Below are 18,183 nucleotides of genomic sequence, written 5' to 3' on the forward strand. Positions count from 1 at the left end.
TTTGATGTTAGGGTGTCAATTTTAGAGCTTTCCTGCTTTCTGATGTGGACATTTTGTGCAATACATTTCCTTCTAAACACTGCTTTAGCTATGACTCAGAGATTCTGGTACGTTGTGTCTTTGTTCTAATTGGTGTCAAAGAACTTATTTATTTCTGCCTTAATTTCATTATTTACCCAATAGTAATTCAGGAGGAGTTTGTTCAGTTTTCATGTAGTTGTGCAGTTTTGAGTGAGTTTCTTAATCCTGAGTTCTAATTTGATTGCCCTGTGGTCTGACAGACGGTTTGTTATGATTTTCATTCTTTTGCATTTGATGAGGAGTGTTTTACTTCCAATTATGTGGTCAATTTTAGAATGGATACAAAATCGATGTGCAAAAATCACAAGCATTCCTATACACCAATAATAGACAAACAGCCAAATCATGAGTGAACTCCCATTCACAATTGCTACAAAGAAAATAAAATACCTAGGAATACAACTTACAAGGGATGTGAAGGACCTCTTCAAGGAGAACAACAAACCATTGCTCAAGGAAATAAGAGAGGATACAAACAAATGGAAAAACATTCCAAGCTCACGGATAGAAAGAATCAATATTGTGAATGCTGCCCAAAGTAATATATAGATTTCATTGCTATCCCCATCAAGCTACCATTGACATTCTTCACAGAATTAGAAAAAAAAAAAAACTATTTTAGGTTTCATATGGAACCAAAACAGAGCCCATATAGCCAAGACAATCCTAAGCAAAAAGAACAAAGCTGAAGGCAGCATGCTACCTGACTTCAAACTATACTACAAGGCTACAATAACCAAAGCAGCATGGTACTGGTACCAAAACAGATATATAGACCAATGGAACACAACAGAGGCCTCAGAAAAGACACCACACATCTACAACCATCTGATCATTGACAAACCTGACAATAAAAAGCAAAGGAGAAAGGATTCCCTATTTAATATATGGTGATGGGAAAACTGGCTAGCCATATGCAGAAAACTGAAACTGGACCACTTCCTTACACCTTATAAAATAATTAACTCAAGATGGATTAAAAGACCTAAAACCATAAAAACCCTAGAAGAAAACCTAGGCAATACCATTCAGGACATAGGCGTGGGCAAAGACTTCATGACTAAAACACCAAAAGCAATTGCAACAAAAGCAAAAATTGACAAATGGGATGTTATTAAACTAAAGAGCTTCTGCACAGCAAAAGAAACTATCATCAGAGTGAACAGGCAACCTACAGAATGGGAGAAAATTTTTTGCAATCTATTCCTCTGACAAAGGGCTAATGTCCAGAATCTACAAGGAACTTAAACAAATTTACAAGAAAGAAAAAAAGATCAAAAAGTGGGCAAAGGATATGAATAGACACCTCTTAAAAGAAGACATTTATGTGGCCAAAATCATATGAAAAAAAGCTCATCATCACTGGTCATTAGAGAAATGCAAGTCAAAACCACAATGGGATACCATCTCACTCCAGTTAGAATGGTGACCATTAAAAAGTCAGGAAACAATAGATGCTGGAGAGGATGTGGAGAAATAGGAACACTTTTACACTGTTAGTGGAAGTGTAAATTAGTTCAACCATTGTGGAAGACAGTGTGATGATTCCTCAAGGATGTAGAACCAGAAATACCATTTGACGTAAGAATCCCCTTACTGGGTATATACCCAAAGTATTATAAATCATTCTGTTATAAAGACACATGCACACGTATGTTTATTGCAGCACTATTCACAATAGCAAAGACTTGGAACCCACCCAAATGCCCATTAAGGATAGACTGGATAAAGAAAATGTGGCACATAGACACCATGGAATACTATGTGGCCATAAAAACAATGAGCTCATGTCCTTTGAAGGGACATGGATGAAGCTGGAAACCATCATTCTCAGCAAACTAATTCAGAAAGAGAAAACCAAAAACTGCATGTTCTCACTCATAAGTGGGAGTTGAACAATGGGAACACATGGACACAGGGAGGGGAACATCACACACTGGGGTCTGTCAGGAGCTGGGGGACAAAAGGAGAGATGGCATTAGGAGAAACACGTAATGCATGAGGACTTTAAATCTAGATAATGGGTTGATGGGTGCAGCAAACCTCCATGGCACATGTTTACCCATGTAACAAACCTGCAAGTTCTGCACATATATCCCAGAACTTAAAGTATAATTATAATAATAAAATAATAATAAGCAGATAGTAAATATTTTAGGCTTTGCAAGCCATGTAGCCTCTGTTGCAACTACTCAACTCTGCCTTTGTGGCATGAAGCAACCAAAGACCATCTATAAAAAGTTTATTGTCCTCCAATAAAAGTTTATTAACAAAAACAGACAAAAGGCCAAATTTGGTCCTCAGACTGTGGCTTGCCAACCCCAGCTCTAGGACAAGCCCAAGAGGATGAAGCCTTTTCCAAGTGCCGCATTTTACAGGACAGGCACCTCCTCCAACCCAGCTTTCTATTGCCAATGAGGATGAGAAAGGGAAATGTACTTAGCCTGTGGCAGAAGACAGTTGGGGCATTATCTTTAAAACTGATAATGAAATATGCAAAATATTGGTATGTGCTCCTGCTATGAACAGCAGGATTGTGCTCTCTGTTTGTATTTAAGAGTTAGGTTACCATCTTTCAGGTGGTTTTGAGAATGAAAAGTTGATGAGTACCTTAACCAATCTCTCAGTGTCCTTTCTAACATTCACCTTTTCTGAGATTTATCAGGGAAGAAAGGGTTACTCAGGCTCAAAAACTCATTCACCCAACAAGTATTTATTGAGCTCTTACTGTATGCAGGCACTATGCTAAATCTTGCATATTTAAAATGATGCATTCCAAGAGGTTTTCTTGGGCAAGTTGGCTTGGATACCTCTAGTATTAAGGAGCTCACTGTCTACACAGGGCATCGTACCTTATGGCTGGACAGTGCCTTGCTCCTCAGAAGTACCTCAACCTCACAAGTATAATTACACACCTCCCTCCAATCAGTGAGATATCAACAGGCACCCCTGCCAAACACAGGTACACAGATAACAGGTGAGAAAATGAGGAAATAGTGAGCAAACAAAGAAACACTGACTGCAGCTCTTTCTCACTCCTGGTATTTCTAAAAAGCAAATCAAAATCAATTTCACATCCAAGACATCTTGACATTCCCAAACTTGGGCAAAGTTGACAACAGAATTGTAAGGAGCTGCTTCCCATTAAGAAGAGGATATTAGGAAAGAAAATGATCAGAATTCTTGGGTTAAACCTTGGTCTCAGCCAGCATGGTGACTCAGGCCCATAATCGTAGTACTTTGGGGTGATGAAGTGGGCAGATCACTTGAGCCCAGGAGTTAAAGACCAGCCTGAACAATGTAGCAATATCCCATCTCTACAAAAACTTAAAGACTTAGCTGGAGGCCAGGCGCAGTGGCTCATGCCTGTAATCCCAGCACTTTGGGAGGCCAAGGCGGGCGGATCACCTGAGGTCGAGAGTTCGAGACCAGCCTGACCAACATGGAGAAACCCCGTCTCTACTGAAAATACAAAATTAGCCAGGTGTGGTGGCACATGCCTGTAATTCCAGATACTTGGGAGGCTGAGGCAGGAGAATTAAAACAAACAAAAAAAAGAGGCTTGGCTGAGCATGATGGCGTGAACCTGTGGTTCCAGCAACTTGGGAGGCTAAGGAGGGAGGATCCCTTGAGCCCAAGAGGTCAAACCTGCAGTGAGTCATGACTGCACTACTGCACTCCTGCCTTGATGACACAGGAAAGTGAGACCCTGTCTCAAAAAACAAAAAACAAAAGACAATCAAATAACTTCGTCTCTAGAAAAGGGAAAAGAGAGTCTGGACAGCACAGAGATGAAAAACGCAGGCCTTGGGGCCTGGCAGGTCTGGATTTGAAGGCTGCTCTTTCCCCCATTAGCCGGGGAACCTGGAGCACATAATTTCTTAGAGGAGGCAGTTTCCTCAACGGTAAAACTAGGTTACAATAGTACCAATTTCATAGGATGGCTGTAGGATGGAATGAGACACAGCATCTGTAGTGGCCACGTGGAGCCACGAGCTAGTAGTAAGTCAGTGGGCCTTCCCACCTGTCTACTCTCTTAGAGCTTAAGGGAAGAAGGTACAGAAACCCCACAGAAATGGCTCCTAAGTGCCATGTGGGGCTACGGGTTTGAATAAAAGAAAAAAAAATAAAGTCTGGAGGAATTGGAGGCAGGCAGAGGTCAGGGCCAGGAGGAAAGGGGAAGAAACACAACTGAGGCACCCAAATGCAGAAGCCACTAGAAGTGGCACCTCCACCCCACCCCTGCAAGAGCCTCCAATAAATACTTGGCTGCATCACAGGCTTCACCTCTTCCTGCCCACATGACTGCAAGATCCTGTTTTCAAGCTGCAGTATGCAGGGAGTTGCAACCCACGAATAAGTTACAAAAGCCATTCCAATGGCCACAGCCAACAATGGATAAAAATGAAACTAGAATAGAACAGGTCAGAGTGCACAGCACATCTAGGGGAAGTACTGTATTGTGTCAAATTTTGTCAGTAATACGCACATGTGTATACCTGCTTATGCCATCTACATCTGGATACAGGCACACTCACATAGACTAGAATCCACAATGTCAGCGTGCAGTGTGCAGAGTGTAAGGTAAGTGTGAGTACTGGTCGGGCACAGTGGCCCATGACTGTAATCCAAGCACTTTGGGAGGCCAAGGTGGGAGGATTTCATGAGAACAGGAGTTCAAGACCAGCCTGGGAAATATAAGGAGACTCTGTCTCAAAAAAAAAAAATAAAGAAAAAAGGTTAAAAAAAGAGTAAGCAATATTCAGATATACCTTTCCTATTATTATATATGCATACACAATGCATATATCCATACATTCGCAAATACACACATATGTACGTATGTATGTATATACATATTTTGTTAAATTGGTTTTTGGTTTTAAACGTATGTATATGCCCACAGGCAGTGGAACATGGGCTTCTTGCTGTTACAGTCAGGAAGATTGAAGCCGCTGTCTAACGCACCCTTCAGAAGGGACTCTCAGGGCTCCTGGAGTCCCTGACGGGAAAGCTGGCAGTTCCACTGTGGCCCCACCGTGCTGCCAGGGAGAGTGGACGGGGCAGGAGAAGCCAGTCAGCAAGGGCTTTCCCTATGGAGAGCAATGGGATATTCATTTATTTCCTGAAGAGGCAAGGGCATAAAATTAATTCTAAATATAACAATTAAATCCCAATTTAAAAATCAATTTTAAAATGTGAAAAAAAGTTTTAGATTTTTAATCAAAATTCAATTGGAACAACAGTTTACACAGGCTGATAAATATTCAGCCTAAAATATATTTTACCACTTTTCCTTAACTGAATTTGTCTGTCTAATTGAAGATGATTATATTATAGGCATATTTCACTTCAGTTCATTATGCTTCACAGATATTGTGCTTTTTACAAATTGAAGGGTTGTGGCTACTCTGAGTTGAGCAAGTCTATCAGTGCCATTTTTCCAACAGCATATGCTATCTTCATGTCTCTGGGTCACATTTTGGTAATTCTTGAAATATTTCAGATTTTTTCATTATTATGATATCTGTTGTGGAGATCTGTGATCAGTGATATTTGATTAATCCTGTAATTGTTTTGGGGCATCACAACCTGTACCCATATAAGATGGCAATTTTAATTGATAAATATTGTGTGTTTTCTGACTGGTCATTCCCCAACCTCTCTCCCTCTCCTTGGGCCTCCATACTCCCTGAGATACAACAATAATAGAATTAGGCCAATTAATAACCATGCAATGGCCCCTAAGTGTTGAAATGAAGAGTTGCATATCTCTTACTTTAAATCAAAAACTAGAAATGATTAAGCTTAGTGAGGAAGGCATTTTGAGAATCGAGTTAGGCTAAAAGTTAGGCCTCTTCACCATATCTAAACAGCTAGCCAAATCGTGAATGCAAAGAAAAAGTTTTTGAAGAAAATTTAAAGTGCCACTCTAGTGAACACATGAATGATAAGGAAACAAAATGCATTATTGCTGATATGGACACAGCTTTAGTGTTCTGAATAAAAAAATAAAATCGTCACAACATTCCTTTAAACCAAAGCCTAATTCCAAGCAAGGCTCTAACTCTTCAGTTCTATGATGGCTCCAAGAGGCGAAGAGGCTGCAGAAAAAAAAGTGTGAAGGTAGCAAAGGTTGATTCATGAGTTCTGTGGAAAGACACCATCTCCATAATATAAAAGTGCAAGGTATAGCAGTAAATACTGATATAGAAAGTTATCCAGAAGATATAGCTAAGATAATTAATGAAGGTGGCTACACTAAGTAAGATATATTTAGTGTAGATTAAACAACTTTCTGTTGGAAGAAGGTGCCATCTAGGACTTTCATAGCTAGAGAGGAGAAGCCAATGGCTGGCTCAAAGCTCCAAAGATTAAGCTGACTTGCTTCTTAGGGGATAATGTAGCTGGTAAACTGAAACTGATGCCAAGGCTCATATAGTATTCTGAAAATCCTGAGGTCCTAAAAAATTTACTAAGTTTTTAGTAAATTTAATAGAGGTTAAATCTACTCTGCTTATGGTCTATAAATAAAACAATAAAGCCTGGTGATAGCAAATCTGTTTATAGCATGGTTCACTGAATATTTTAAGCTCACCATTGACCCTTCCTGCTCAAAAATAAAGATTTCTTTAAAAAATATTACTGCTCATTGACAATGCACCTGGTCACCCAAGAGCTTTGAAGATGTACAAGCACTTAAATGTTGTATGCTTACTAACAAAACATCTGTCCTGAAGCTCATAGATCTAGGAGTATTTTTGACATTGAAGTCTTTTTGTTTAATACATATATTTGGTAAGGCTATATCTGCCATAGATAACTATTCCTCGGATAGATCTGGGTAAAGTTAATTGAAAACCTGTGATATGGTTTGGCTGTGTCCCCACCCAAATCTCTATTGAATTGTAGTTTCCATAATCCTCACATGTCATGGGAGGGACCTGGTGGGAGGTAATTTAATCATGGGCGTGGTTACCTTCATCTTATTAATGTGATAGTTAGCGAGTTCTCCTGAGATCTGATGGTTTTATAAGGGGCTTTTTCCCCCTTTTGCTTGGCACTTCTCCATCCTGCCACCCAGTGAAGAAGGACATTTTTGCATCCCCTTCCACCATGATTGTAAGTTACCTGAGGCTCCCTCAGTCCTGCAGAACTGTCAATTAAACCTCTTTCCTTTATAAATTACACAGTCTTGGGTATGTCTTTATTAGCAGTGTGATAATAGACTAATACATTCTGTAAGTAACTCACCATTGTATGCATCATTAAGAATATTCATAATTCATGGAAGGAGATCAAAATATAACATTAATAAGAGTATGGAAAAGTTAATTCAAATCCTTGTGGATGAGTTTGAGGGCTTCAAGATGAGTGTAGGAAGTCACTGCAGAAGGGGTGTGTGATGGTTAATACTGAGTGTCAACTTGATTGCATTGAAGTATAAAAAAGCATTAACCCTGGGTGTTTCTGTGTGTGTGTGTTGCCAGAAGAGATTAACATTTGTGTCAGTGGACTGGGGAAGGCAGATCCACCCTTAATCTGGTGGGCACAATCTCGTCAGCTTCCAGCAAATATAAAGCAGGCAGAAAAACATGAAAAAACACGCCTATTCTCCCAGCCTACATCTTTCTCCCGAGCTGGATGCTTCCTGCCCTCGAACATCGGACTCCAAGTTCTTCAAGTTTTGGGACTCAGTCTGGCTCTCTTTGCTCCTCAGCTTGCAGACAGCCTATTGTGGGACCTTGTGATTGTGTAAGTGAATATTAATAAACTCCCATATATATATATGTATATATATGTGTGTATATATATATATATATATATATATATAAAGGGGACAGAACTAATAGGATACTAGTTAGTATAGATAGATAGAGATATCTATATATCTATCTAAATAGATAAGATATATCTAACTAATATAGATATTAGTTTATATATAGATAATATATAATTAGATTATATATGTAAAATATATATTATTATTTTTATATATGTGTGTGATAACCCTGACAAGTACAGGGTGGAAATAGAAAGAGAACTAGAATTAGAAGTGGATTCCCAAGATGTGACTGAATTACTGTAATCTCATAATAAAATTTTGATGGTTGAAGAAATACCTTTATGGATGAGCAAAGAAAAGTGGTTTCTTATGATAGAATATACTCCTGGCAAAGATGCTGTGAACATTATTGACATGAGAAGAAAGGATTTAGAATATTATATAAAACTTAGTTGATAAAGCAGCAGTATGTTTTGAGAGAATTAACACCAATTTTGAAAGAATTTCTACTGTGAGTGAAGTATTAACTGATGCAGCAAACTTTATTGTTGTCTTATTTTAAGCACTTGCCACAGCCGCTTCAACCTTCTGCAACTAGCAAGTCAATAGTCATCAACATGGTGGCCAGACCATCTACCAACAAAAAGATCACAATTTGCTGAAGGCTCTGGTGAGTGTTAGAATTGCTTGGCAATAACGTGTTTTTAAATTCAGTTTTGATCATTGCTTTTTAAGACACAATGCTATTGCGCACAATAGATTACATTATTGTGTAAACACTACTTTTATATGCACTTGGACACCAACAAATTCATTTTATTGCAGTGGTCTGAAATCAAGCTCACAATGTATCCCAGGTATGCTTATACAAGATTTACTATTGCATTTTCTGGCCTATCACCCATACAATTCCTGTTGAGTTTCTTTGTGTTTATGAAGTATTGGACTTGTTCACATAAAAACTAGTTTTCTTTTTTACAAGTACATTATCTGTCCAAACTTGCAACAAAAATACTTATAGGGATACCAACCTTAAATTGAAAACAAAGACTTTTTTTATATTAATAAAACAACATAGCAACATTCTTATTAGAGAGAAATGAAGGAAACGCTTTTAATACTAATCACTAATTTTTAACAGTCATAACCATCTCAACACAAAATGAAACATATGTATGAGTTATAAAACTATAAAGGAGGCACATCATTTTTCTTTCTATACAATAAAATCATCTTTGATAATCCAGTATAGTTAATTGGGAAAATATATAGAAGAAATCATTTAGTAAAATGGTCAAATCCAATCTTTGTTACTGAGCATATATTGCTAGATTTGCCATATCAAAATAGCACAAGTTGGGTGGCCTTATCATCTCGCAGTTCTGTACCTTTTGATCAGCATCTCCCCAGCCCTCCTTCCAAACCTAGCCACCATTGGACTCTCCTCTGGTAGCAACCATTGGACTCACTACTTCTAAGGGATCAATATTTTTAGAGTCAACAAATGAGTGAGATCCTGCAATTGACTTTCTCTGCCTGATTTATTTCACCAGACGTTATTAATTTTGATGAATGTGTGTTTTCACTTTCATCTTTAATGATTTTTATGTCCACACTTTGTCTTCTCACTTTCAAACCCCAAAGACTGTGAGTATGTTGTTTGCTACATGATTTTAGAAGCTTTATTGCTTTAATTTTCACTTTTAGTCTATGATTATTCTTTATTTTTTTGTGACATGAAATAGGAGAGGTTCATATTTTTCTATATCTACTTGTTTCAAAACTGTTTGATTAGGAGGGTTTCCTGTCACCATTGAATGGCCTGGTTGCCTTTGCAAAAAATTCATTGACCATATAGGCATGTGGTTATTTCTGAAATTCCTGTTTTGCCAATTATCTTTTCTACACCAATAGATAACTATCTAAATTAGTGTATATTTATAATGGACTTATAAATTAAGTAATATTGATTTTCCAATCATGTTTTTCAAAATTATTTTGGCTTCTCTACATATTTTGTTTTCCTATAAAACTTCTAGAATAAACTTACAAATTCCTGCAAAAGAGACTTTTGTAATGTTGACCAATATTGTAGTGACCATTTTATTTCAAAATTTTCAGAATTTTATTATTAACATTATTGAGTATTACAATCTATATACATAGCATATTTCTATAATAATTTAGGTCTTTCTTAATTTCTGTTAGCAATCTTTGTGAACTTAAATATTTCTCTTACACTCATTCTTATTTTATAGTAATTAAAATATTTTAACAGAACCATTTTATTGTATTTTTTTTCTAATGGTTTGCTACTTGCATATCAAAACACAGTTGGCTTTTTTCTATGTTATCTGGTACCCTGCAAGCTTGGTCCACGTATATATATATATTTTTCATACTAGTAGCTATTTTATATATTCTTTAGTATTATTTACGTAAACAGACATATTCTGAGTATAAGCAGTTTTGCTTCTTTTCTGATCTTTTTAAATTTATCTCTCTTTCTTATTTTATTATGCTCTATGCTTTATACTTTTATTTCTTCTAATTAACTTAATGGTTAATATATCCTGGACAATATTGGAAAGAAGTAATGAGAATTGGGGAGTAGATATTATTGTTTTATTAGTTTTTTTGGTGGGGGAAATCTTTCACTATTTCACCATTGAACACAAGGTTATTTTTAGGATTTTTTATATTGTTGAACATTATTTATTTAAGGATATTCCCTTTAATTCCCAGTTTCCTGAGAGTTCCTGTAATTTTGCACTTTAAAAAAATTTTAAATATCTCATTTTAGGATCACCTCTTTATCATGTTAATATGAAAATTCATTTGATGGATTTTCCAAAGATCAGCTTAAACTTCTATTCCTGCAGTGAACTTGTCTTGATCATGATGAATTAAAATATTCGTGTATTCCATATATTCAGTTGTGAAAGCTATTTATATTTATAAGGAATATGGATCAGTAATATATATATAGTAGAAACATGCACATATATGGTTGATATAGCATATCTGTATGTATATGATATACGTCATGTATACACATGTACATACACTTTTTGTGAGTAAATGTTTCGAATATTAAATTTGGTAAATACTGAGTTATTAAAATTTTATATTTTTTCTTCAGTCGGTTTTGATAAGTGGTGTTTTAAAAAAAATTCATGTATTTTATCTAAGTCGTTTAAATAATTAGGAAATTATTGTACATGACATTCCTTTAGAATGTGTTTAATCTCTGAAGGATCCAGAGTAATATATTCTTTTATTCCTGATAACAGTGATTTACATATTTTTAATTTTTCTTTAATTATTTCTGCTAGGATTTACAAATTTTGTTATCTATTTCTGTTTAATATCAGGGTAATCTACAGTCTTAGAATGTAGTTATTATTCGAAAGACATATTTCTTCTGGGGTTTTAATAGAAATCCTGGGTATTTACCAAGCCTTTATAACTTGGCATAATTCAACCTCCAAACTTTTGTTTCCATGGTGACAATCAGTAGCTGTGATGTCTGTTCACCTTTTTGCAGCCATTGTTTTCTACCTGGAGCGGTGAAGTCGTCCCTGAGAATGTTGATTTCTACCTGATTCCTTTCAATGCTACAACACACCTACTGGTTGTTCTTGAGAGCCAAAAACCTGTACAGATTTCACCCAATGATGTTTCCTTAGTTTGAGGATCAAATTTTTTCCAGTTTTTGCCTACTTTTGGAGCATTTAGTTCTGATTTACTTTTTTGGTGATATTGTTTCTAACATATTGATATTTTTAAAACTACAGGCAAATGTGCTATTACCAGAACCAGAATTCGTTGGATATAAACTTTCACACTGCCAGTTATCTGACCTGGGTGGAAACAAGAATATTAAATTTTTGAAGTTTCAGTAGCTTCTAATTTAATTTCTAGGGAGGATGTATTTTACTGGCAAAAATCAGCAGCAATAACCCTGGAAAATTGAAAAGTGACATTTTAATATTTAAGATTTATTAGCTATAAGATTATAAGAGACATTCCTTCTAAAATGTTTGGAATTTGTTCAAATATTGAGATAACAAAAAAAATAGTAAAAAACAATAACAACAACAAAAGCCCAGATATCTGGTCAGATATTAAATTGAATTAAAGCTGTAATGTGACAACTCACATATTTAAACTTTCCATTTAGTTTTTCATCTGTTCCAGTCCAGTTGTAACAAAGAATAAATGTTTCTTTTCTACAGTCATAAAATGCCCCTCAGCTTCAGTCAATGCCTTGAGGAAGATACTTAGAAACTGCACCTTTCATTTTTTGCAAGCAATTGAACACTACTAGAATTCCCTTACTCCATAGTCTTTAAATATTTTAATGTACAGTACAGTGATCAATAAGTGTGGTAATTCAATCTCTTTGCTTTCAGCATACTTTTGTTTATTAAGGTGATCACAAATTTCAATTTAATTATTATGTTTTTCATTTCAGCTAAGATGCCTAAGTACCACCCACTAAGAATAGAAGAATTTAAAACAATTTCAGGTTTAACATGGACAGACAATCAATAATGAATTGCTTCCATTTCCCTGAAAAATTACCTGCAACCTCTTCTGTGGACAATTACTGAAACAGTTGGCATTGGAAAGAAACAGAAATGACTTGGTGATTTGAACACAAATGTTGTTTGGTAATACAGGAGTTATTCAGAAATAATTTTTTGTCAGATAGAGAGGGTAAAAGGAGTTCTTGTTTAGGCTTTTTTCTTTTAATAAAAACAACCCCCAAAACCATCTCTTTTCTAACAGAAAAGGCGGCTTGAAGGGCTGGGCTGGCAAGCTTTGATATGCAAATACAGGCCAATAGAAGCTAGGTTCACTCAATGTGGCGATTCCCACTATCTTCTCCTTGTCACCACTTGTGCCAAGTGTAATGGCCACCTCCAGGTAATACCATGTGTTCAAAACATCATGGCGATCTGCATTTGCTTATTAAAGGGCTAAGGTGGGAGGGCCAGGTTTTTTGTGGGCTACTTAAATAACACACCTGGTCAAAACAATCCCCTGGGCCCTATGCAAACCGGACATGTCCTCCTCCGGCATCCCAACAGAAGCAACCACTTTTCTGCCACACACAGGGATCCTCTCTGTTTCAAGCCCCCCTCCCACTCTCTCTGTACAGGGGGAAGCCATTTTCTTCTTTCTTGCCTATTAAACTTTTTGCCCCTTAAAACCACTCCAAGTGTGTCTGTGTCATTAATCCTGTCGGTGCAAGACCAAGGACCCTGGTGCTCTTCCAGTCATCAGAGCCATATCTTTATTTCATAGAAATGTCTGGGATGCTAGAGCTAAAACTGGAGCTGCAGCCAAAACCATACCACAGAAACTGCAGAAACCCTGCATCTAGTTATTTATTTACAGGACAGCTTGCGCTATTGCTTCGTTGCCAGCATCAAACAACAGATACTTTTTCTCCTGGAGAATGCACATGACTAACCCAGCTGCCACTGATAACAGAACGTATTCTCTGCTTTGTATCTTTATCACTAGCTTCTAGCTCATAATATGGAATCAGTGCATCTGATGGGTTGAAGTCATGAAACATGTCCGTGCCTTAGGTGGGACAGTAAGTGTATTAGATAGCTTCTTTCAGATTATGCTGCAGCAACTATAGCTCCTTCACTTTGAAAAATAATATATTCTTACATACTTTATATGTCAATTTTGTGTTAACTGAGGTTTCCTTTCTTATCTGTTCACAATTCAAGGCCTAGGGTGAAAGAATAGAATGATGTGTTATCTGTGAAATCTTTGGCTCTGGCCTTGCATGCAGTCACTTCTGCTCACATTTCATTGATGATATCAAGTTACAAAGCCAAGCATGATGTTAATGGGGCAGGAAATTAAACTCATTTAACAGAGAGACACTTAAAACAGCTTGACAATAGAAAGAGATGCAAATCTTTTCATAGTGAAGGCAGTGGATAATTGAAAACATTAATAAAATCTACTAAATTATCATATTTTCTTCTGTGGTCTGAGATGAGCCACATCAATCCTTTTATGGTAGAAATTCAGCAATATAAAGGAGTGTTTCAGATGCTGGGCAGCTATGTTATGATAATTGTTCACAATACATTTTGAGACTCATTTCTTGAAAGATGTACAGTGTTTTAACTTGTTTGGCCTCCTTTGAGTACAAGAATTGTTAGTTGCAAAGTTTGCATCCATAGAGGACAACAGACTCAAACAGTCTCTAATTGCTCAAATAATGCATTAGTACCCATAAAAACGGTTACCTACTAAGGAACGTATTCTATTCCCCTTCGAAATATTTCAGTTTTATGAAACTACCTTCATGGGTTTAGGAAGTAGATCTATAATACTAACAAATGTGTCCAGCTGGAAGTAAATGAGAAATGATCTGATTAAGAAATATAATCTAAATAAAGCCTTAAATTAGGCTAATACACCATTTGAAAAAATGCCACAATTTCTTAAAAAGACTTTCAAAATAACTGTGATCAGACTACTATTGTTCATTATTTTGAGAATAACTAAATATTTTGTTGAAATTTACCAATGCACTCCAAGAGGAAATGCCCAATAAACTAAAGAAGTGCCTTTTAGAGGAAACTCAATAAGATTCCATTGTTCTGAGCTCTACTGAGGAGAGGGTGTTATGCCTGTGTGGATGATGCAGACTAACTTTCACAATCCCCCCTTGAGGTGATAGAGAAAGAATAACTACAGACAAATCAGTAGCCAGAATATCTCTTTTCTGGAATGGGAAACTGGGAAATGAATAATATAGGCAATTTTTAAGAATAAAATGAAGATCTTCTAAAAAGTTTTGTTGATGCAGTACTGTTTTCCCAGTTTGTCTTTGCAATTCAATAATGAACATGAAAACATAAAATACTTAGTATACTGGAAAAATAGAGATTGAAAACATTTGTTTAACAAGAAGTTAAAAAGAATGGAATTACTTTATAAAAATTAAAAGACAGTGAAATAATTTCCCTGGAAAACTCAAGGTCAACTTTCTTCTAATGGAGGAAAAGGTATTACGCATTAATTTGCTTCAAAATGCATTGACATGTAAAGTTAAAAGAAGGTAATTGAAGCAGCATTGAAGTGAAACCAATTTAGCAGAATAAAAATCAAGTACTGAGATATTTAACTGAAAACAGTGTCCTTTCAAATCAATGAGAAAAGATTTGGCCACTCAATAATCACTGCTGGATAAATGTTTTTCACTACTTTGAGGAAAAACATCTTCAAACCAGGGAAAAATATGAAGAAATAAGGAAAACAACACAATACAAAATGAAACTTAAACTAAAACAAAAACTAAATTTATCACCCAAGGTAATGCCAGGAAACCAAAACCATGAGTAAACAGAAAATCTTTATTTTCAAGAAATTGCATCTAGAGAAATGTTAACAAAGAGCTTAAAGGAGAAGAAAGATCTCTTTCAGAAGATAGCTGCTACTTCTAAGGCTGAGGGAGCAGGAACAAGGATAGAATCAGAAATTCGAAGGAAGGGCACAAACTCTAAACGAAACTTCAAACCTCGGAGAAGAATGGTGGCCAAAGACACAAGCAGCCTGCTTGGGATGATGAAACATGCTGGCAAGTGCAAGCCACAGCTGATCTGTAGGAATTGTCTCTACTGAGACAAGCCACAGCTGGTCTGTAGGAAATGTCTCTACTGAGACAAGCCACAGCTGGTCTGTAGGAAACGTCCCCACTGAGACAAGCCACGCAGGTTTGCAGGAGCTGCCCACTGTTGACTGATGGAGAACCCTGTTAGTGCCATTCACAGTGCATCTGCCAGGGCAACTGCAGAGAATGCCATCAGTGCTCTCACCACTCCCAGCTGAGCCGCTGGCCACTGGGCAGACAAATAGCCTACCAGAAGAAGGAAGGAAAAAAAGAAAATGCTTTTCTCTTGCTCTGGTTTGCAATGTCTTTCCAGCACCCTCTATTGGCAAAGGCTAACCTCAATTCATACAGCTAAGAAAAAAGTGTCTACAGAGTTCGTTTTTAATGTTTCTGAACTATCCTTACAGGTTAGTGTATGTTTGAAATTGTTTCGCATGTAAAAATTTGGAATTCTTTTTCAAAAGTTGGTGATGAGCAACAGTTAATAAAGCAATATGTAAATATAGAAGCAATCAAAGAAAAGTCATAGATTTTTATTCTTATATAACTAAAGTCCAGGGGCAGTGGCTCATGCCTGTAATCCAAGCACTTTGAGAAGCTGAGGCGGATAGATCACCTAAGGTCAGGAGTTCGAGACCAGCCCGGCCAACATGGCAAAACCCTGTCTCTACTGAAAATACAAAAATTAGCCGAGTGTGGTGGCGCACACCCGTAATCTCACCTATTCAGGAGACTCACTTGAACCTGGGAGGCAGAGGTTGCAGTGGGCCAAGATCGTGCCACTGCACTCCAGCCTGGGTGACAGAGTGAGACTCCATTTCAAAAAAAAAAAGAAAAAAGAACTCTGTTTTCTAAAAGTCTTCATAAAAATAAATACAAAGGGAAAGACTGGGTCATAATAGTGTGCTGCGTGTGTGCGCGCATGTGTGTACATATTTCTGTGATAGGTGAATAGTTGTAACTTTAGGCAAAGAATCCTGAGTCCTTGGCCATAAGAAAAGAGAAAGCCTAGCTGGTTGATGAAGATATACAGATGTTCAATTACTTTGATAATAAGAGAAAAAAATCAACAACATTTTAAGATATCATTTTTGATGCTCAGTTTTTTATATATAATATAGAGTTTGCTGACAGCTTATGGAGAAATGAGATTGAACATATACCTATTTAGAATTAGAATAGTACAGAAATTTGAGAGCAAAATTTGAAGAATGACTATTATTTGATTCAGCCATTCTACTTTTAAAAATATTTTCCAAATAATCATTCACAAATGTGAACAAGAATATAGGCACAACATTCATGCTTTGAAATATCTAAAAATAAAAGAGAATCTAAAGATGTATCAAGTAGGTATTTGTTAAATCAAATTACATAACATGCTCTGAAATACTATGAATATAGTCATTTAGGCCAATGTATTAACAAACAAGGAAATAAGTCAATGAAGAAGAGAATGAAAATGGCACATTGGGTAAGACAAAGTGTGTTGGTGTAATAAAAAGTATGCATATGTAAGTTTATTGAATAAGGTTTGAAATAATTCATATTGACCTGTTAAAATGGTTGTCTATTTAAAGAGCAACTGAAATCATAACTTTTTACTATATAACTGCTTATTTTATTTTTAATTATAATTTATAATTTTTGAAACAGTATAAAACTATTACAGCAATAAAAAATAAATACTAACATATGTACATAGATCTCCAAGATTCACATAGATTCAGTCTATATATCAAAAATCATAGTCACTGGTTTAATATTAAGCAAAACGTTTGACATTCAGTGTGACAGATTGTGTGTATAGATCTGATTATCACAAAATGTGTGGAAAAACACTAAGAAAATTAAATAAGTTGTTGAGATTATATATGTTTTCTTTCTTTGATTAGTTCATGCTATTTCACACTTTTCAAATATTTCCATGAGGAACATGTGTTTCTTTTATATTAAAACCCCAAACAAACCAAAGCCAAAGGCTCGTTGGCTATTAGATAAAGTATAAGAAGCAAAGTATTATAAAATTTACACTCAGAATTTTCGGTGATAATAAATCTGTATGTAGTGACATAAACTTGCCTTCCATTGATTGCAAAGTCCTGTCTCTAAGGCCTTGATCAATCCCTTTTGACCCTTTTATAATTAAGAAATTGTCCTGGTATGTACCTTACTGAGTCATAGTGTTGGTTAAATGAGGAAATGGATGCACCAAACATTCTACCAAAATAACAATTTACAGATATTAGCTAACAGCTACATTGCAGTCTGTTTTATGTGACTTCATAATCAAATGGTTATTACTTATAAGTTTAGCTTTCCTATAATATTTTGTTTATCATTGGTACCCAACACATATTAATAGTAGATATAAATGTTTTAAAAGCACGATTGACCTGAGAAAAGTTCAGTTGATTTATAGTCATAATTTCAAAATGGGCATAAGGTCAAGTCACAAATTTCAGCTGGCATTTGACATTATTGGATCAATTGTATCTCTAAAGTTACTTTTACATTAATTATAACCATTTAAATCAGTTTCCCATTATAAATCATTTATTTGACTTATTGAATTTTAGATTTAATAAACATAATAGAAAAACAATGTTGCCAAAGCAAATTCCTGCATTTAGGATCTAGAAATCCTTTCTACCTAAGGAGA

At 35.9% G+C, this 18,183-nt stretch overlaps 1 long non-coding RNA gene across 1 annotated transcript in view; it reads left to right on the forward strand.

Moving 5' to 3' along the window:
* The window catches only part of LOC117980328 (uncharacterized), a 259,995-nt gene extending 246,922 nt beyond the window's left edge, over positions 1 to 13,073 (forward strand). The window contains exons 9-11 of the long non-coding RNA XR_008625401.1: positions 7,572 to 7,836; positions 8,431 to 8,537; positions 12,345 to 13,073. This is a non-coding gene — a long non-coding RNA (uncharacterized LOC117980328). The remainder of the gene's footprint in view (positions 1 to 7,571; positions 7,837 to 8,430; positions 8,538 to 12,344) is intronic.
* Positions 13,074 to 18,183: the final 5,110 nt, after the last annotated feature.

Source organism: Pan paniscus, chromosome 4 (assembly GCF_029289425.2).
Source record: "Pan paniscus chromosome 4, NHGRI_mPanPan1-v2.0_pri, whole genome shotgun sequence".
NCBI lineage: Eukaryota > Metazoa > Chordata > Mammalia > Primates > Hominidae > Pan > Pan paniscus.